General features: G+C 47.4%; 2 long non-coding RNA genes across 3 annotated transcripts; both read left to right on the plus strand.

The window, feature by feature from the left end:
- The first annotated feature begins 1,115 nt into the window (after positions 1–1,115).
- On the plus strand, positions 1,116–9,684 carry LOC310757509. Its single transcript, XR_014545280.1, has 2 exons — positions 1,116–1,352; positions 8,757–9,684. It is a non-coding gene; the product is annotated as an uncharacterized lncRNA (long non-coding RNA).
- A 1,878-nt stretch (positions 9,685–11,562) lies between these two features.
- LOC310757406 lies at positions 11,563–18,225 on the plus strand. 2 transcript variants are annotated; one of them, XR_014545167.1, is made up of 3 exons: positions 11,563–12,388; positions 13,492–13,599; positions 18,101–18,225. It is a non-coding gene; the product is annotated as an uncharacterized lncRNA (long non-coding RNA). The 2 variants fall into 2 exon arrangements; XR_014545168.1 differs by lacking the exon at positions 18,101–18,225 and having other exon boundaries at positions 13,492–14,861.
- Positions 18,226–21,284: the final 3,059 nt, after the last annotated feature.

The following is a 21,284-nucleotide window of genomic DNA, read 5'->3' on the forward strand; positions in this document are numbered from 1 at the left end:
CAGGTTACAGATGCTTCAGGTTACAGACTCCGCTAACCCAGAGATAGTACCTCAGGTTAAGAACTTTGCTTCAGGATGAGAACAGAAATTGTGGAGCAGCAGCGGGAGGCCCCATTAGCTAAAGTGGTGCTTCAGGTTAAGAACAGTTTCAGGTTAAGAACGGACCTCTGGAATGAATTAAGTTCTTAACCCGAGGTACCACTGTACATTTATTACCATTTTCTCTGGCTCCAGCTTACTCCCACTGAATGGCAAGGTGACTAACACTGCGGTGATCCTGTGTATGCCTCAAGAGAAGTCCTGCTGAGTTCAGTACGGCTTACTCCCATCTAGGGGGAAATAACATTGCAAACCGACAGACTGAGGCATAATCCTCTGGCACCAACTGTCTGAGGTTTGCACCAAAGCACGACAGGCCTTACCATTACTATTTTCAATTCTTATTACAATTTATACCGTGCCTTTCATTATTCTCCTGCTCTATTTTATATTCACAACAACCCTGTATGGTAGGTTAGGTTGAGAAACAGACCCAACCTAGCCCCACCCATTGACCTTCCTGGCGGAGTGTGGATTTGAACCCAGGCCCTAGTCTTGGCAACCACCACACAACCGCAAGCAGCTGGTTTGGGGCCTGGTGAGAAGCTAGCAAATGGTTTGCGATTCCAGTTATTATTTCGGGGGAGGGGACGCGGCGCGGTGCTTCTTGGATTGCTTTGTATCAGAAGAACTTGGGCACAAGACACTTTTGACACAGGTAGGTCTGCAGGACGTGCCAGACGTCTTGGGGACGGAGTGTGTTTGCGCTCGCGCGTCTGAGTGTCTGTCCTACTCTGGAGTAGGGTGAACATGGAAATGGGTGAGAGAAACCAGTAGCACTTGAGGCGGAGCAAGCAGCAGGCCCGGCCCGGGAGGGATTTAGCCATAGCAAGACCAAAAGCGAAAGTGGCTCGACGGCTGCGAGAGCAAAGGAGAAGTTCGTTTGGAAGAGGCGAGTGTGTGTTTGTATGTGTGTACGCGCGGGAGGGGGGGATTCCAGGCTTTCCCGAGCCCTGATTGGCTGCGGCGGCCTTCCCAGGAGAGGAAGGAAGGGGGCAATTCGCTGGTCCTCTCTGCATAAAGTAGCCTCCGCGAGGAGCAGCGCAGAAAGGGCCGGGGCGCAACAGGCTGGCACGCTTTTCAGAGCTGTGCCCACGCAGCCTGGCCGGGCCGGGCCTCGACTTGCCCATTAGGCGGGCTGGCAAGCAGGCAGGTTCCCTTTCGACGTGCCTGGCTCTTGTGCCGTGGTCTGGATCCGCGGCACGCAAAGCTGAGCGAGGGCACTTGATCGCCCCGCTTCCACAGACTGGCAGGTGAGAGGTGGGTGATGCGCGCCTGGGTGGGAGAGAGGGGGCATCAGGAGGGCTGGCACCTCACACCTGTTTCTGCACAGGTATATATATATATAAAGTATATAGGAGAGAGAGAGAGAGAGGTTAAACTCCACTGGAGTGTCTCCACACATTATTCTTACCCGGAGGAACTTAAAAGACTTGCACATTCATCACAACGTTTTAATGGTTAGGCCAGAAATACACAGGTAACAGGATGGTGTGGCTGATCGGGGGCGGGGGGGGGGGTGCGAGTGGAGGAAAGTAGTTGCCTTGAACCCCACAGACAGGGTGTGGCCTGTGCTAAGGAAGCAGTGCACACAGTGAGGCCAAAGAACTAGGAAGAGAGCAGGATCCAAGCGAAAGCAGGGGCGAAACTAGGCTTTATTTCGTCCGGGCCAAAGACCCAGTTTGCTGCCACCACCCTTCCACACCCCCAGCTGGGTATACTGTGCTTTTTAAGAGATGCAACAGGCAGAAATGCCACAGGTAGATTTTTTACCTTGTCATAGCCTCTGGTTTCATCAAGCCAGGTGTCTCCAACTGGTGGCATTGGCAAATCACCTTTCCTAAGGAATTGGGTGTGGTGGCTAGGAAGCAAGGGGCAGTTTCCTCCCAAGAACCTTGCATTTCTCAATGCCGCAAAATACTCCCCTCCCTAACCCAAACTGGTGCCAAGAGTGGGAGAGCAGAGATCCACATCTCTGCTTTGAACAGAGAGATCCCAATTTTGCCAGAAGCTTGCTGGGTGGCCACAACCTTTTGCGCCCCCCCCCCCAGCTATCCATTTGTAAAAACTGGGGATAGTGGCAGTGGGTTTGAGGAAAAGATGACTGGAAGAAGGAAATGTTAGTACAACTCCTAAGGTGTGTTTAATTCCCCCGTGGCGCAAGATGTTCCAAGGTATCTAAATTAACAGGAAATATTCTGGGCCAAGTCTTGAGTTTCTGCAAGAACTGAAGGTACACCCCCCCTCAAAAAAAAAGTCCTCTTTGTTCCATACTTTTCAGGGTTGAGGGCCAAACAATATGTTGAGAGAGGGATGATCAGGTTTTCTATATTTCTTTCTCGGTATTGTTAGAGGGGCGGTGAGGATCTGAACCAGGACTGTGGGGAAAGGGAGGTTTGCCCTTTCATAACGATCATAATTTTAGGGGTGCTCCCGGGAGAAGATTAAGCCCAACTGCCTGCACAGCACAGGAATCTTGAAATTACATCGAAGCATAGAATAAAAGAATAACTAAGGCGCCCCCTTTCATACCTTGGGCTTAATGTGGATTGTGAAACTCTTGTGCCTCCTTTAGTTTCCCCCTTTAGTTCCATGTGGCCTTCTCCTCCAAGTATTGCTGTTCCACATTTTCTCCTCCCAGATAAACAAATCCGGTGCTTCTCTGTGATGTCGATGCAGCTCTGCTTTTAGGATTTTCAGAGCATAGGGAATCTCTGGAGGAGAAAGAGTGGGACAGCAGTAGCTGAAGGAAAACGCCTGGATTGGCCCTAAAAATCCCCCTCTGCTGTTTTCAGGTGGAGGTTGCTTCCCCTCGAAGCTGCTGTTTGCACCCCATTTAGGCAAACCTACCAGTCCTTTTTTTTTTTTTAATGCATTGAGGTCCTGGAGCTTTTCAACACCTGCATTGCAGGCAGAAATCAACAGGTGAAACTTCCCCCGCCCTGGAGTTTCCATGCCAAGAAAAGCTGTTACTGCTTCTTTGTTGTTGTTTTTAATAGCTTCGCTGTTTGAAGTTGTTGCTTATTTACTTACTTCCTGCCTTTCTTCCACTGTGGAACCTAAGGCAGCATTACATGTGGTTCCCACATGCTCTCTCATTCAGTCACTGACCAGACTTGGACCTGCCTCTTGTACCTTTGGACCATACCATGGGCATGCAGTGGCTAATGGCGCAGATCTTTTCAGCCATGACTGATGCATTAGGGTGGGATTCAGCTATTGTTTTGTTCAGAGCAGACCCGCCGAAACTAATGAGCATGACTAAGTTAGCTCTGTTAATTTCAACGCGTCTGCTCAGAGTTGAAGACCACCCTTCATTGCCTAGTCGTTTGGACTGCTTTGCTTCCTGGGAAAGCCCCCATTGGATGAGCTGGGACCCCCACACAGAGAGATGGTTCCTCTCCCCAATTATTTTCAGCAACCCGCTTGCTAAAGAGGCTGGATTTCAAATATTGGTGAGCTGCTCCTTTTCGAAATGAGAATTCGTGGGTTCCCCCTGTTTTAATTGGATCTGTACTGGTGTCTTCAGTGGCAGGCTGACACACAGGAATTTAGGAGGGGAAACATGTCCAGCAGAGAGAGAGAGAGAGAGAGAGAGAGAGAGAGAGAGAGAGAGAGAGAGAGGAAGAAGGGGAAATTCCACCTGTTAAACAATGCCTCAGTATCTGGTGGCTGTTCAGCTTACCAGAGCCCTGTAGCAAAAGGCGGCAAACCTACAGAGGAGTCAGTCCAGTGTGACCCTTGTATTCGGATCACATGCTTGGTTCTCTGAATCGGAATTCAGAGGCACAACCGAGACTTCCGATCGAGGTGGTTTATGTTTTCAGAAGTGCGGCCAACGGTTTCGATCTGTAACAACAAAATGAGGTGACCTTGTGGGTTTTGAGGACAATGGCGGCAACAAGTTGGTTGTCTTTCCACAGGTTCAAAAAGCAGTTTAGAGATCTGCTATGGATTTATTTTTCTATTTAAAAAAAGAGGAAATGGGGGGATGGGGAATCGGCGCTTGCTGTTCTGCTGACATGTGTATTTTTGTGTCTCTGGAGTTTTTTTGTGTGTGCACACTTGAACACACAGCCAAAATTGACTTTTGACCTTGGGGGAGTTAAAGAGCTGTTTGGGCACTGTTTTGAGATGGCTTTGGGTGCAAGTGGATGGTTCTGCAGGTGGAGCGGTGGATGGAAAGATGAGGACTGGGTTCCTTTCTGTCCCTTATCAGTCCTTTGACCCACCCACTACGGAGAGCCTAATCCTCTGCGCATTTACTTCAGGGGAGAGGGCTGAGGTGCTCAGTGGGACTCACTCCCAAATAACCCTGCACAGGATTGCAGCACCCTTTGTGTTCTTCGAGTTAGGCTGCCTCTACGCCCAACGGAAACCACCGCTCCAGCGCAGTAGGAAGCAGAAGGGAGGCTTGCGGTGTGCGTTGTCATAGCACTTAAATTAGGAAGGGCGTAGTTGTGAGGCAGCCCCAAATAATAGCATCTCCCCTGAAAGCATGCAAGCACCCGCACAGCAACAGATCATGCACCAGTGCAGATCTGCTGTGAGTGGGGGAGGTCCGGGTTCAAATCCCTTCACTCGGCCGTGAAGTTCACTGGGCGAATCTTGGGGCCACCGACCACTTGCCTCTCAGCCTAACCTACCTCACAGGGTTGTTGTGGGGATTTGACAATGAGGGAGAGAACCGTTCATGCTGCCTTGAGCTCCCTGGAGGAAAAAAGGTGGTTTATCAATGTAAAAAAATATAAATCAGCAGGGCAGGTTCCAGAGGTGTTAGAATCTCCTGGCGGACAAAAGTGACAGTTGACTTACTCCAGAGTCTGCCACCAGGAGATACTGTATGTAGAGCACAAAACAAACTGACTTCCTAGGGACTATGGAGGGAGGGATGGCTATCGCTCTAGTCCAAAATGGAAGAGAGAATAGGAGGTGCAGTGAAGTTACTGTGGCCAAACTTTCCCTGAAGGAGTCTGGCCAGTTTTTATTGAGGAACCACAAGTTGGACCTTTGGCTGGAAGAGAGTTGCCTTTCTGAGGTGGTGAAAGAGTCCACCAACTATTCGCTGTAAGAAGCATGGCTGACGTGCTCGATACTTTACCAGTGGTCACATGAGAACGGTATAAACGGTGCAGGTACATTTGCCCTGACTTAAAAGACCACGGGGCTGCACTGCCTTTACACAGAAAAAACTGTGTGTGTTTATTTTCAATGGCCACCCCATCAGCATTGATGTCCACCAGGCACCACTGCCAAGGCCAGTTGTGGTATCTGCTAAAGCCAGTTGTACAGAAGGGTCGTAGCCCAGTGGCAGAGCATCTGCCTTGCATGCACAAGGTCCCAGGTTCAATCCCTGGTGTCTCCAGGAAGGACTGGGATGGTTCCTTGCCTGAAACCCTGGAGAGCCACTCACAGTCAGGGCTTAGTCACACTTTCCTTTCGTCCGGACTTTCCAGGCATGGTCCATGCTTTAAGCCATGTATCTGAGTGCCATCCCCCTTTTTTGCTAGCTTTCCCCGCAAAAACTTACTCTTTAAAGTTGAATCGGAGCAAACGGCAGAAAACCAAAATTGCTGTTGGTTCCATTTCAGCTTTAAAGAGCAGGTTTTCACGGGGAAAGCTCCAGAGCTCCTGGACAAAATGGGGCAAAAGCTAGGTGCGGAGAAGCCCTCAGTGTAGACAATAATGAGCTAGGTAGATGAGGCAGATTCCATTTCCCTTTCTATATTATTGCCAGTCCATTATCTTGCTTGCAGAATAAAGATGCTGGATTGTTTGCAGAATGGGAAAGTTGTCATTTTGTCTGGGATTAACATCTCTTCCAGTACCTAGAGACAGGAGTGTCTTTGTGGCACAGCCTGAGTGAGGTCTGGGAAGAAGCCCTAAGGGGTAGGGAAGCCCAGGGCCCTTGACAGACACAAGCTGGAACAGAGATGGGGGAATTTATGTGACCCTGTGGATATTGTTGTACTACACTTTCCACGTGGCACTGTGGTCTAAACCACCTGCCTATTTATTTAGCTAGCTAGTTCCATCCATGTGCACCGTGCCTTTACAGAGGGACAACAAGACGAGAGGTCTCTGCCCCAAGCAGCTTACATTCTGGGATTCAGCACAGAGGAGGCAGCAGAGGGAACAGAGCAGGGGAAGAACGTGTTCCTTTAGCCCTAGCTGGCAGCGCCAACTTTGGTCTGCCCATTTACTATTTCCCCGCTGGTCCATTTGGGCTTATTTACCTAGATCTAGAAAAAGATGGGGATTGTGGGTGATGTGGGTCTCAATTGGAAAGGTGCATCTGAATTGCTGTTCACAAGCAACCATTTTCTTCTTCTTCTGTTGGGCAAGGAATACCTGCAGGGGACATTCAGCAGCAGGGAGGGCCTTCTACCCACCAACCTCTTCCCCTTCCTCTCCAGCTGGGGATGAGACTTGCAAAAAGCCCCCAGGGAGGAGAATGAGAGAAAAGTTGCTGGACAGAATCGCCAGAAGGGGTGGGGGGCAGCTGGCCTCTCTCCCTCCTGCACTGCTAACTGGGTCCAGTCTAACCAGTGGGCAGTGTAGATGCTGGGTTTGTTGTGTGGCGCCCTGTAGGAGGTTCTAAAATAAAATTGGAGAGAAGGCAGTTTGTTCTGCGGATTATTTTAATGGTTGGCCTTCGTGTTTTCAGCACGAACAACAGGTGTTGTCTGCCCACCTCTCCTTCTACCCTTTTGGGGGGGATCAGGGCGGGTTGCAAAATCTACCCAACTCTAATGCAAGATGGTCCTTTCCTTCCACCCCTTTTCCTATGATAGTCTCTCTCTCTCCCCCCCCCCCCTCGATTCTCTTCTTCTCTAATTTTCTGCTTAGCACAATGCATGCATCTGCTCTGCAGAGGAAAGGGTTACAAGGAAGTGGAATAACAATAAAAGATTTGAAATTTGACCCTGGCAAATCTACCTCCTCTTGTTTGAGCTTTAAGCCTGGCTGCATCCCAGGGGCATAATAACAGCGGGGAGTTGTGTGGCACAACAGCCAGAAGGAAGATTGAGGGGTGGGTGGGGGTGGGAGTGGGAATACCACCTTTCCTTGTGGAGTGTGTGTGCCAGCAAGGGACTAGGAAGTGGGTGGAGAAATAGACACCTGCCAAGGTGGGGCATGGTAATAGGGAAAGTATTTAATGTATGCCAGGCAGAATTACCAGCGAAGCTGTTTGCACAAGTGATGTTGAAATTGGTTGGGGTTTTGTTTGTGATTTGCATTTTCCTCCCCTTGCAGAGTCCATTCACAACCAACTCCCTTCCACCTTCCTGCATTGCTTAGCAGCACTCACAAGCAACTGGTGCATTGTAGGCTGACAGGTGTTCTCATTTCTCTCTTCCCCCCCCCTTGCTAGTCTCACCTGGGCTAGGCTGATTCCTGAAAGGAAGTGCTTCTTCACACAACACATTAATTACTTTAAAGAAATTGCAGAGAGCAGATGTGGCAGCAACTGATTGGCATAGGGTGGGGGGCTTTCAAATGATTTTTCTTTCTTTCAAGAAAACTGAGCCATGAGCCATGTTTTCTAAATAGTAAGTGTACCTCTGAATATACTAGTTGTTGCGGGGACAAACAGCAGCGGAGGGCTACTGCGCTCAGGTACTGCTTGTGGGCTCCCTAGAGGCAGCTGGTTCACCACTGTAGAAACGGGAGATTTGGCGTAGATGGAACTTTGATCTGATCCTGCAGTGCTCTCCTTAATGCAAATAAATGCATTAATAAATAATAAATTACAATTGATATTATTTATTAAATAATCAATAAATGCAAATCTAGTAGTAGTAGTCGCAGCATCAGCAGCCATAGTAATAATAACAATAATAAAAGTAAAAATAGTAATAATAATAATATATTGTTTATTTTATATACCAAGATCTGTTTACTGCTTAAACCAAAAAATAATAATAATTCTAACCTGTTTGCATATTCTTAGTCCAAACAGAGTTGCAGGATCAGTGCAGATGACACAGGAGAAACAGCACAAAGGACAGCAAGCATTGTGCAAAACCTTTGTGCTGTTCGGCCCAGTTTGTTAAACCCACCCACCGGAATCTCCTGAAGCAGTCTCTTCAACGAACCTAAACACTTTTATCTTATTTGATACTTTGGTCCTCCAAGGAGCTCAAGGCGGCATCCCTCTCTTGTTTATCCTCACAACAACCCTGCAAAGTAGATTAGGCTGGGAGATGGAGAGTGGTCCAAGGCCACGCAGGGAGCTTTGTAGAATCGAGGTCTCCAAAGTCCAGCATTCTTAACCAGGGCATCATTATTTGATTGCATGAGCTTAAGCTCCACTTGCAGTTAAATTAGCTTCTGTGTAAAAAGGTCAGGGTGCCCATGATTTTCCTTTGTAGACAAATACAGGAGAAAGTATAAGAGCATAAGCCTAACCTTAGTATAAGAACATAAGACTAACCTTACTGGATCAGCCACTCAGTGCCTCCTACAGTGGAGGTAGTAAAGTCAGGCAAATAAAGTCTGGTAAATAAGTACAGTCAGGCAGGTAGCATTTGATACCAAGTCAGGACACAACAGCAGCTTGCACTAAAGAGGGGCTTCTGGAAAAACATGCACCGTGTAGCTGAGGAATCTGCCGAAGGACTTACTGACCCTGGCTGGGCTTTCTCTCCTTACAGGACCTGTAGCATCTCCTCCGCGCAGAAGCCATAGCTGCTCTTGGAACTGTCTTCGCGCTCCTTGCATAAATCTCAGCTCTTGGGGGCTGACAGTGTGTGACCTTCTTCCCTTCCATGATGGAGCCTGCTTCTTTGCCCAGGCCTCAGTACCACCTTGCCTGCCTTCTGCGGCCAGCCAGCTTCTTCAATGATGATGACGACAGTGTGTTAGCGGGCAACGGAATCCCAAAAGCAGCTGTTTTTCTCTGAGCATTCCAGCTGCGCTTGGATTTCGTTCCCTGCTCTCCTGCTCTGCTCTTCTGGAGTTGGTTTGGTCTCCTCCTTAACTTGAGACATGGGAAAAGAGGCTGCGGCTTCTGGCGGTGGGGCTATAGGAAAAGGAACAAGGGGGTTTGCACACAGATCAAATATTCTGCTCTCCCTCATAATGAGACCTAGAAATCCAAATCACAGCAAAGTTCCTCAGGGTCTTGCAGATGTCATCCGCTGTCAATTGACTCAGCTAGCTTTTCATTTGAGCTATATAGAAGAGGAAAACGGGATGCAGATTCCATTCGCAGCCGACTCCCTAGGGGGCAACAGATGCGATTGCTGTGCAAAATTATTGTGACTGGGGGGGGGCGGGTTCCTTAACCGGTTAATTGTTGAGGCAACGGTGAAACTTTAATAGCCAGGTAGCAAATGAAAAACCTAAAGCAAGCGGGGTGGGGGGTGGGGGGAATCCTGGGTTGTTTAGAAAAAATAGCCAGGTGCCAATCTGAGGAGTAGCTTTAAAAAAAAAAAAAGAGTGTTGTGTTGGTTTTTGTTTGCGCCTTTCTTCATCTGCTGCATAATCAGCTTATGGAATTATTGACAAAGGGTGTTGTAATGACAGCTGCTATGTATGGTTTTTTGTCTTAAAAAACATATTAAACCAATGGATGGCAAATAGGTCTATCAACGGCTATTTGCTAGAACAGCTGAGAATAGAACTTCCACATATAGGAAGCCTCTAATTGCCAAAATAAACAAGAGGGGCTGGATACGCTCTGCCATGTGGGTTTCCAAAGAGCACCTAACTAGGCCGCTTTGGGTTGCTGAATTATCTGGATCTTGGTGTCTCCAATAGGGGCCTTTTCCAAACAGCCGGTTCATTGAGAGCCAGTGTGGTGTAGTGGTTAAGAGCGGTGGACTCGTAATCTGGTGAACCGGGTTCGTGTCTCCGCTCCTCCACATGCAGCTGCTGGGTGACCTTGGGCCAGTCACACTTCTCTGAAGTCTCTCAGCCCCACTCACCTCACAGAGTGTTTGCTGTGGGGGAGGAAGGGAAAGGAGAAGATTAGCCACTTTGAGACTCCTTAGGGTAGTGATAAAGTGGGATATCAAATCCAAACTCCTCCTCTTCTTCTTGAGCATTCATCCTGAATCACTTTTGGCGGGGAAATAGACAGCACTGGCTGCTTCATGAGCCTTCACTCTGGTTTGTTGGTTGGGGAGGTTCGATGGCATTGTGCGAAAGCACGGGTTACCCAGCGTTTTCCACGGCATTTCCCAAATTGCTTTCCTTCTCAAAGCGTGTTTGTTATTCAGGGGCACTAAATCAGCTTCACATGCAAAATCCTATCTGAAAACTACGACGGTCTGGAAGCATCTGGGGGGACGGGGAAGCAGATGGTTGGACTACAACTCCCGTCATCCCTGACCATTGGCCATCGAGGCTGATGGGAGTTGGGAGTCCCAACAATATCTCGAGGAGTCCAGTCTGGAAAGACAGTTTTCAAGTTACTGATGTATGTACCTGTAAAAAGGGAGCTTTCTCACAGCATGGGAGAGGATGTAGTTGACCACCAGAGGCGGCTAGGGTTTGAGGTAGAAGTCCTTAAGGGCAGGCTTAAGGAGGGACGGCTGGAATGGTGAGGTGTGAGTCGTGTGTGCCTCTGGGTTTCTTCATGTCTCTGTCCTCTAAAGATAGTGGTTTGTTTCCTGGGGAGAAAACCACCAGATCTGGATCTGTCGATGTGCTACAGTCAGCAAGCACTTCCAGCCACAAAGTGGATAAGGCCATCTGCGATCTGGGGCAGGAAGGGCCCAATCACGCAATGTGGGCATGAACTTCCTGTTCTGGGTACAGCACAGGCACGGTTGGGATTGAGAGGCCCAGAGTGCAGCAGATCTAGAAGCTGGGAGGGTGGTTCACAGTAGGGGCAGTGGTGACTGGTAAAGTGGGAGCCCAGTAATGGGTGGAGCCACAGTTCATGGCAGTCAGAGCCAACCGATTCAGTTCTAGTTTTGTCCCGGTCTTCTCCCTCCACACAGCGGAGTTCTGCAAGGGCAGCCTTGGCACTGAGGAGGGGGAAGCTGGCATGCATTGCCACCCCCCCACCCCACTGTATGCAAGAAGGCCGGCAGGTGGGGGCTGGCTGAAGGCAGAGATTGGTGAGGCAATGCCCAATGGCTCTGAAGGACCAGCTTCCGTTGAATATAGGCCCTTTGGACAAGAGTGGGCAACTTTTCTTCTGTCAAGGACCGCATTCCCTCAGGGGTCATTGGTCACGAACCGAAACAGGAACCAAAGAGGGCAGGCCTACTCCTTCTCTCTCTCTCTCTGTCTCTCTAACACTTCCATAAAGGATGTAAGGAGAGCCTGCTGGATCAGGCCAGTGCTGCATCTAGTCCAGCATCCTGTTCTCACAGTGGCCAACCAAATGCCTGTGGGAAACCGACAAGCAGGATTCGAGCACAAGAGCTGTCTCCCCTCCTGTGGCTTCCATAAAACTGATATTCAGAAGCATTGCTGCCTCCAGCTGTGGAGCCAGAGTAGAGCCCTCTTTTCTAATTCTCTTTTAAAGCCATCTAGGTTGGGCGCCATTACTGCCTCGTTTGGGAGCGAGCTCCATATCTTGGCGGTGTGAAGAAGTAGCTTCTTTTATCTGTCTAGCATTCAGCTTCAGTGTATGGCCACGAGTTCTAGTCTTGCCAGAGAGAGGGAGAAAAACACTTCTCTTATTCACTTAACACACAAGCTTTTAAACTTCTATCATGTCACCACTTAGTCGCCTTTTCTCTGAACCAAAACAGTCCCAAACGCTGCAACCTCTCTTGTAGGGGAGTTCCTCCATTGCCTTGATCATGTATCGGTTGCTGAACCGTTTCCAACTCTACAGTATCCTTTTCGAGGTTCTCTCTCTCCCCCACCCACCTTCTCTTAAATTTCTGTAGTAGGCCACATTCCAGCCACACAAGCCAGGGGTTTCTCTGATCCATACGTAGGAGAGAGCAAGATATGTTCTCAACAGTTCAGGGAAACTTTCCAGCCAAGCAGAACCACTTGAGGAGGATGCAGAACAGGCCTGGTGAAGAATTGTCCCTTGAGGAGATTTCCACAGGCCAGGCAGAGAAGCCTGGAGGACTGAAGTTGTTCCCTGTGCATGAGATTCCCCTCACCCCCAATGACTTTGGGGTTTGTTTCTCATCCTATGTTTTCTTTATTTATACCCAGCCCTTCCTCCCCATGGCACAGCAAACAGACATGATCTAAAAATGGAAACCAAATGAAAAACAACAACAACATTCTAAAACGGATTGAAAGCGGGTTATGCGTTTACCACAACAAAATGTGGGAGGAAACCAGCGCACCCAATAGCCACATAAAAGTATGACGTGGCTCTTAATGCTAAAAATGCACGGATGCTGCTGTTGTCTCTTGTGGTGTAAGGGGGGGGAGGGATATATCCCTAAGACTGTGAGGGTTTTCAGCATGGTTGGAGGGAAGGGAAGCTGGTACAGTGGTACCTCGGGTGAAGTACTTAATTCGTTCCGGAGGTTGGTTCTTAACCTGAGACTTCTTAACCTGAAGCACCACTTTAGCTAATGGGGCCTCCTGCTGCTGCCGCGCCACCAGAGCACAATTTCTGTTCTCATCCTGAAGCAAAGTTCTTAACCTGAAGCACTATTTCTGGGTTAGCGGAGTCTGTAACCTGAAGCGTATGTAACTTGAAGCGTATGTAACCCAAGGTACCACTGTACATTGAAAGATCATTGACTACTGAGGCTAAAGATTGATATACCTTCTCAAGAGAGAAGGGTGAGGGCTTCCTTTTTCTATCATATCAGTCTTCAGCTCACGTCAGAGACAGTTATTGGTAGCTCTTCGTATCCTAACATTTTAAACGGTCACAGCTTCAGTGTTGTGCTACTTGGAGCTGCCATGCCCTTCTTAAAGAATCATGGAAACTAGTTTGTTAGTGGTGCTGAGGGCCATTGGGAGACACACACACACACCCCGACATAGAGCTATAATTATCATAGTGATTTAATAGTCAATCCCTCTCCTCTGGGAGCTCTGAGAGTTGTAGCTCTGGAGGTCATTTATGAACTGTAGGACACCCCTGCTCCTAACAGCAGACTTATATGGTGACTTATATACAGCAGCTAAAAGGGGAGCCACTGAGAGAAAAGTGAAGTATCAACCTGCTTGGGGGAACCCTGGTGTTCGCAGCAGTACAAAAATATTTTTGAAAAAACACTTAAACGGGTAGCCCCACCCCACTTAAAGAACAACAGCAGCCTAATGAGAACTGAGCATGCTCAGCTGCCTTGCTGTCTGGAACCCTGAACAGGAGCACTCCTGTTAGGATGCGAGGATATGCACATTTTGCTGCAGTCTCTCTGATCAGAACATAGCTGTTATAAATAACTATCTTCAGTTTTCACCGTATACTAACCTATGACCTAAACCGTTTCTTGATTCTGCCAGAAGTAATTTACAGCTGGGCACATACTGAAGTGACGCGCTGAATATTTGAAAGCCTTAGGAGTGACACATCTTCCCAATCGGTTGCTCTTTTGGCCAGAGAGATTACAGGTAGTAAACTCTTCTTCTCCAGCATGTTTATCCAAGGAGGAGTTGCCTTATAGTGGAATGGCTGCTAGCCGTCAATGGCTGTTATCCACAATGGCTGTGCAGTAAGGTTTTTGAATACCAGTTGCTGGAAACCACAGGAGGCGAGAATGCTCTTGTGCTTAGATCCTTGCATGTTTCCGACGGGAGTCTGGTCAGCCACTGTGAGAACAGGATGCTGGACTAGATGGGCCTTTGGGCAATCCAAAAGGTTCTTATTGTGTTCCTATGGAAGCTCATCCAGCTCAGGACTATGAACAGGACCCTAGGGCCAGGGGGAGGGTCTCAAGCAGGGGACTTTCCAAGCCCTACCCTGGGAATGTTTTAACACTGCTGATGCCCAGGAATGTTCCTAGGACACCATCACTCTTAACCCTCAAATCTCTCCTCCCCAAGCTGGTGACTGGCTGGACTTGGTCACATCAAATTGCAGAAGGTACCCACTGGAACAACCAGGTTGGTTTCAAGACGATGTTCCTGAATTCAGCCAGTTTCTCTAAGAGACATTTCTCTTCCCTGCAAGATGTTCCAAGAACAAAACAAAAAAAATTATTGGTGCCCAGGCATGAAGAGACCAGTGTGTGTTGATGCACCTAGAGTGGATCAGATATCTTAAGCCTCATATGCACAGGGAGGTTCAGGAGAAGAAATTGCTTTGGAATGACACGATCACTCCCGCTGAGCGAGCAGACACAACGGCCACGGGGATGTCGTGTCTGTCCAAAGCTCTTTCAAGGATCCCAACTGGGCCCATGAAAAAAAATACAGCAGGGTGAACGAGTGAGCAGCTTTTCCAGTCCCAAAGAAGACATTTCATGCAATGTCATGCGTCTTGTCTATAGCACAGATTCACTCATTCATTTCATAGCATGTCCTGCTAGCACAGAGTAAATAGCTGCTTCTGGTTCATCAAGGATGGGCACTTCTAGTTTCTCAAGGGTATATTTCCTACAGCTGCATAATCTTGCACAGGAAGTAAAAGGAGAAGTGAATACGTGAGGTTTCTACCACACTGGATCTGGCCCATGCAAGTTGACAGTCCTTTCATATAAATTATTGTGTGTGGTACAAGTATACATGTGAGATGTCATGTGAGTCATGCTGTGTGTAAGGAGGAAAGGAACTCACAAATTAGATGCTCGTTCTTTTATTTGCCTGCCAAGCCAAAAGGATGTTAAGCTAAGGAGCCAAATAGATAACATAATAAACCAACTCCCCAAACAACAGCTCTGCATCCAAGACTCCTTCCTTATTCTGGTTGCCGTACAGGCCCAAATGGGAATGTTGATATAATTGTTTCCTAATCAAAGCACATGTTGTAAAATAAAAGATTTTTTAAAAAATGTTATTGGGAACTAGGGGAAAAGAATCAAGCACTTTTCAAATGGTTGAACATGTAAATAAGTAATATAGGTCCTCTGTGTCAATCTGCAAATGGTAAGTAAACACACAAAAATGCTTAGTACTGAATATACACAATTGCTACAGTTCCTGTTATTATCCACTCTAGCCAACATGGTGCCTCCAAATGTTGAACTCCAACTCCCATCAGCCTCAGCCAGCAAATTCAGTGATCAAGGATGCTGGGAGTTGTGGCCCACAAACATCGGGAGGAAGTTGAGGAAGGCTATTGGCAAGGTCCCTCCAGAATGATCTTCAGGTGGAGGGTTTCCCTTTAAGACTGGAGAAGTCAGCGATAGAACCCAGGTCCTTTGTACGTGCAAAACATGTGCTTTATTTACTACTGAGCTATAGCCTCTCAAAGGGACGCGGGTGGCGCTGTGGGTTAAACCACAGAGCCTAGGACTTGCCGATCAGAAGGTCAGCGGTTTGAATCCCCGTGACGGGGTGAGCTCCCGTTGCTCTGTCCCTGCTCCTGCCCACCTAGCAGTTCGAAAGCATGTCAAAGTGCAAGTAGATAAATAGGTACCGCTCCGGCGGGAGGGTAAACGGCGTTTCCGTGCACTGCTCTGGTTCGCCAGAAGCAGCTTAGTCATGCTGGCCACATGACCCGGAAGCTGTACTCCGGCTCCCTTGGCCAGTAAGGTGAGATGAGCGCCGCAACCCCAGAGTCGGTCACGACTGGACCTAATGGTCAGGGGTCCCTTTACCTTTATAGCCTCTCAATATTGGCATATTAACTCTGAGATCTTCCACTGGATTAAAAAAGGGTCAAAACTGAAACGCTGCCACGGAAGTGCATTTTTCCTTAGCTGGAAGCTTCCAGCGCAGTCTTGCTTGGGGCATGTCAACGGAGCCCAAGAACATTGTCTCGGCTTGCCGCTATGAGCCATGCCAAAAGCGATTTAGCAGTCTAGTCCAGTGACTAAGGTTCTGTCAGGTCTCCAGTTGCATCTGGAAGGACTAGATGGCTCTAGTTTGGAGATGAACTGCATAATCCCTTGTGTGTTTATTCGGAGGTAAGCAATGGGTGAGCATACATAGGACTGAAGATTAACAGGCCTTGAATCTCGAACTGACAAGGACATATTTTAGTGCCCAAGCTATAGAACACCAACAGCCTTGTTGCTTACAATAGGGTTTCCAGCAGAAGCATCAGTGCAAGGGGCTAGGCCTGCTGCTACTGCTGTTGCACCCTTGATAATAGTATTCCCAGCTATCCATTTCCCCTCAGGCTGGATGCAAAGCAGCTAATTTGTGTGGGCATGCAATGGAGTGCCAATGCATTCAATGGAGTGCCAAGGCAACCGTAGCGGGGCTTGGGGGGGGGGAGAATCTTCTGCCACGGCTGACAGTCAGTAGTTGGTCTGGCGTGAGAAGGAATTCTCAGATCATCTCTTGGCTGTGAGTGGTGCAGAGAGTGCGGCCCCCCTTTTTAGATCCTTCAACCTCAACAAAGAGAAGTGGGTGCACCAGGGTGTCGGATGAGAACGGGTAATGAGATGCCGATGTGAGGTCTGTTGTGCACTCTGCTGAGAAATAAAACATGCAACTGCACCAAAAAAAGGAAAGATTGAATTCTGACTTGTTGATTACTCAGATCCAATCAAAATTAAACATGTGCCCTGTGTTTGAATAATGAACACTTACAGCAGAGGGTAGGGGATCTCAGGCCAGGGAATGGTTGGATGTGACGCTCCAGGCCCCCTAGACCCTCCCCAGGCCACACTCCTTTGCTGTCTCTGCTTCAAGGTCTCCTTGAGGGCTCGCATGGACAAGAGGATGGAGAAATTAAGGCACAGAAGCCTCTTAAGGTTTGCATAGCTAGGAATGTAGCCTACTGCACAAATGAAAGAGTCGTATCCATTGTCCTGCCCACTTTCGCCTCTGGGGCTGCTCACCACTCGCCTGCAGCTGCCAGAAGGCTGCCCACAAAGGGATGCAGCCCTTGGGCCAGAGAAGGTGCTCCTTCCCTGCTTTAATGTGTATCACGGCAGTCTCAAGAGCTGAAAATGACATTCAAAGAAAGAAGAAGGAGCAAGCAAACTCAGGTTACTGTATGCTGTGGTTTTAATGTGCTTATGCAGGGGTCAGCAAACTTTTTCAGCAGGGGGCCGGTCCACTGTCCCTCAGACCTTGTGAGGGGCCGGACTATATTTTTTTTGGGGGGGGGAATGATGCAAGAGCCCCATGAGCCCCAGTGGCTGCTTACCTGTGTCTTGCGAGTGGCAGGGGCTGGTGGCGGCGGCGGGGGAACGATGAGCCATGTGCAAAAGGGCTCTGGAGAGGGGCTGCTTAAAATGGCGGCCGCTTGAGCGCTGCTGCTGCTGGCACCAACAAAGCCTGGCCGCCTTCCTCCTCTAGGCAGGGCGGGGAGAAGTCAGGAGGGAGGGGGAGGCGCCACCGGTGCCATGAGAGGAAGAGGGAAAGAATATACGTGCTGGTGATCCACACAGCAATTCCCAGACCGTCTGTGGGCCAGATCCAGAAGGCAATTGGGCCTGATCTGGCCCGTGGACCTTAGTTTGCCTTATGTGAAAGCGGGCTGAGGCATTATCTTTATCCTTTTTCAAATAAACATAGGTTTCATAGACTCATAGGGCCAAGGGCTCCTTGGAGGTCATCAAGTCCAACCCTCTCTGCTCAGTGGAGAAAGCAGCTTCAGTATCAGCTGGTATTCAGCCTCTGCTTAAAGCTGCCCAGCAAAGGAGAGCCTACCACCTCCCAAGGCACTTTGTTCTTCTGTCCAACAGCTCTGGCTGTTAGGAAGTTTTGCCTAATGTTGGGGTGAAATCGGTTTCCCTGTGATTTCTACCCAGTTGGTGGTATTCAGCTAAGTGGACCCACTGGCCCCAACTTAGTCGCAAAGTGCGAAAATTCATTTTGTATACATGGTTAAGTTTTTAAAGAGGAACCCCATGTAGCCAGAACAGTGCAAGGGGGGAAAAAAACAGAGAGAAAGATGTCTGTTTAGATCAAAGAGCCTTCTCTGGCATAATCTAATCTTTCCCGTGTGGCTGATAATGAGGAAGGTTTAACTCAACTCTGCATCTCTCATTCACAGATGTGAAAACAAAGTTGGAAGATACAGTATGTGGAGAATCAGGGTCCAAATATTCTCTCTGATGTTTTCACCTTGCATCCTGCTAAAGTCCAACATATACACCCCCAATAAATATGTGTGTCCCAGTCACATGTTATATTCTGCATAGTACACCCACAAGCCTGAATCCACAGCAATATTCCACACACACCCCGCCCATGTAACGGATAGTAAAACCTAATGTTACCTAATTTAAATTTATACAATATTATAGCTAATATAAATAAATATTCCTGTACTGAGCAGGGGGCTGAAATGGGTGACCTCTAGTCCTTTCCAACACAAAATGGCCTTGGCAAGTCTGTTGAGTTGCTGACTTGCACTTTAAAACAATGGACTTTGTTTATTCTATTCTGATATTTGTTTGTATTTTATTATATTTACTATATTTTGATTTTATAACTTTTGTAAACTACTTAGGGATTTTTTGGGGGTTTTTTTGCCAAAAACATGAAGCAGTATTTTCATTCATTCATTCTCTGACGCTTGCTTCCTCCCAAAGGAGCCTAGTGCTCCTATAGACATCTTCTTTATTATTTATTAAATATTATACACTGCTCTTCATCTGAGGAGTGAGAGTGGTTTACAGTACAAAAACACCACCTTCTAACTAAATAAAGGGTTCATTCATACTTTTGTTGCATGTGGGCAGCATCCTGCCCTTCCATCCATTTTCATTGTCTGTATGATGTCCTCCTTCAAATCGCTGTCTTCCTGCACTTTCCTCTCCTTCAATCCAGATTTTCTGAATCCAAAAGGGAGAGGATGTGAGAAAATCTGGAGCAGAAAGTGCAGGAAGGAGTCATATGGACAACAGAGAACTAACACAGGTACAAGCAGCTTAATGTCCACAATAAACAACAGTATGAACGAACTACCATGCTGTAGTCTATGCTGTTGGATTATGGCTTAAATTAAGAAAGCATGAATATCAATGCCCTGGAACTTCAGTCCTCCCCGGAGTAATACCTAATCTTGTTGGCATAGCTGGTTAGAAACTGCAAATGTGCTGTTTTCTAGGGAAACCTGCTGATGGCAAAATAGCCATCAGCAGCAGAGGTTACTGTCCACTGAGACTGATAGAGCAGAAGGCAAGGAGCCCAGACAGCAGTACACTCAATAATTAGTGGAGCCAACTCATCTTAAGCTTTGTTTCTGTTCTCTTCTCTGCTATGTTTTATAAGGGCAACACTGAGACTACAGATGAGGGAGATGGTAGGCAGTTCCACCACACTGGGCTCATTGGAAGATGGGCTGGTGGGGGCTGGCTGAGAGCAGACTAAGGTTGGTGGGGCAGTGCTTCATTTGCCCATATGGACTAGCCTCCACTAGCCATTAGAAATATTACATTCAGTGTCTACATTTTGTTTGCATTTCTGTTGGCCTGGACAGGGGGAGTTGCTTGGCGATGTTTCACTTCTGCTTCTGGTATATTTCAAACAGTTTCCATTGTTCGTAGTGCCACCCAGGCTATAAATAAAAATGCAAACAGACTATAGCTTTCGACACAGTCTCTGAAAGAGAGATTTTCATACCAGGCACACTTATTATTTATAAGTGATGTGCTCCTTACCAGAGCTATGACAAGTGCCGACGACTGCTGGACAGATCATTGATTAATGCGTTCTACATTGGCTATCGAGATACCTCAGCGCAGGCTTCAAGGAAGGAAACCAAGGCGCAAAATGAACACTCAAGCCCTTCAAGATCCTATTAAGTGGGATTGCTTCCAAATTACTCTTAAGGACCACCAGTGTTGAAGCAATAATTCTTCAACATCAACTTTGTTGGACTGGTCATGTTGTTCCGATGCCTGATTATCGTCTTCCAAAGCAACTACTCTATTCCCAACTCAAGAATAGAAAGTGAAATAGTGGTGGACAACAAAAGAGGTTTAAAGACTCTCTCAAGGCAAATCTTTTAAAATGTAGGAGAAACATGGACAATTGTGAAACACTGGCCTGCGAGCGCTCCAACTGGAGAACAGCCTTTGGAGATCAGCCGTGGGCTTTGAAGACGCTCAAACTCAGGATGAAAGGGAAACATGTTAAGAGGAAGGCACAGCTAGCAAACCCTCACTGTGATCAATTCCTGCCCGGAAACCTATGTCCCCACTGTGGAAGGACGTGTGGATCCAGAATTGGCCTCCACAGTCACTTACAGACTCACTGTTAAGACTGTGTTCATGAAAGACGATCTTACTCGGCTACAACTGATCACTAAAGAAGAAGAAGAAGATTTATATTCCATCTTTTCCCCGACAGGGACTCCAGTCCAAGTGGCTTACAGATAAAACAGGACCAGCTAAAAACATAGGGATGAAAACAACAACAAAAAACTACAACAATTAAGCATTGATAGATTTAAAACTATAAATATAGTTTCCAAAAATGTTGTATGTTACATCACAAAAGACTCATGAGTAAGCTTGGCACCCATGGAAGAAGGGGAGAAGTACTCTTGTAGGTTAGGAATTGGTTAAGTAGCAAAAACCAGAAAGCAGGAATAAATGTAGAAATGTAGAAGGTGGAGTTTCCCGAAGAAACTGTATTGGGACCTGTGCTTTTAACTTTTTCATATATCATTAGAGTGAGGGGTGAGCAGTGAGGTAGCCAAGTTTGCTGATGACACTCAGTTGTCCAGGTCCATTATAACAAAGAGAGATTGCGAAGAGCTCCAAAGAACCTTTTCAAATAGGCAGTAAAGCAACAAATGCAATTCAACATGCCCACCTGTGCGTACAGACAACATAGCTAGTAACTGCCATTTTAGACTACGTTATCGTGCAAAGTCATGCAGAATTGCAAACTGCTATGTACAAAAAATGCTATGACCCATGTGTGTTTTCAAAGGCTACATATGTATATACAGCCTAGGGCTACAATCCTACCTAAGGGGTTACTGGGTTGCTGTTTTTATTTTGATTATATATTTTGATTTTATTCCGTTAACCGCCCTGAGACCTCTGGGCATAGGGCAGTATATAAATTAGAATAATAATAATACCCATTTGCCAGGGAGTAAACTACATTGAATTCAATAGGACTTCTGAGGAATTCTGAGTAGACATGGCTATGACAATGTGTTGTAAGAAACTAATTATGGCGCAAGCCTCGGTGGACCTGATGAAAAGATTATGCCATTT

Source organism: Podarcis filfolensis (assembly GCF_964270895.1).
Source record: "Podarcis filfolensis genome assembly, chromosome: 2".
Classification (NCBI taxonomy): Eukaryota; Metazoa; Chordata; class Lepidosauria; order Squamata; family Lacertidae; genus Podarcis; species Podarcis filfolensis.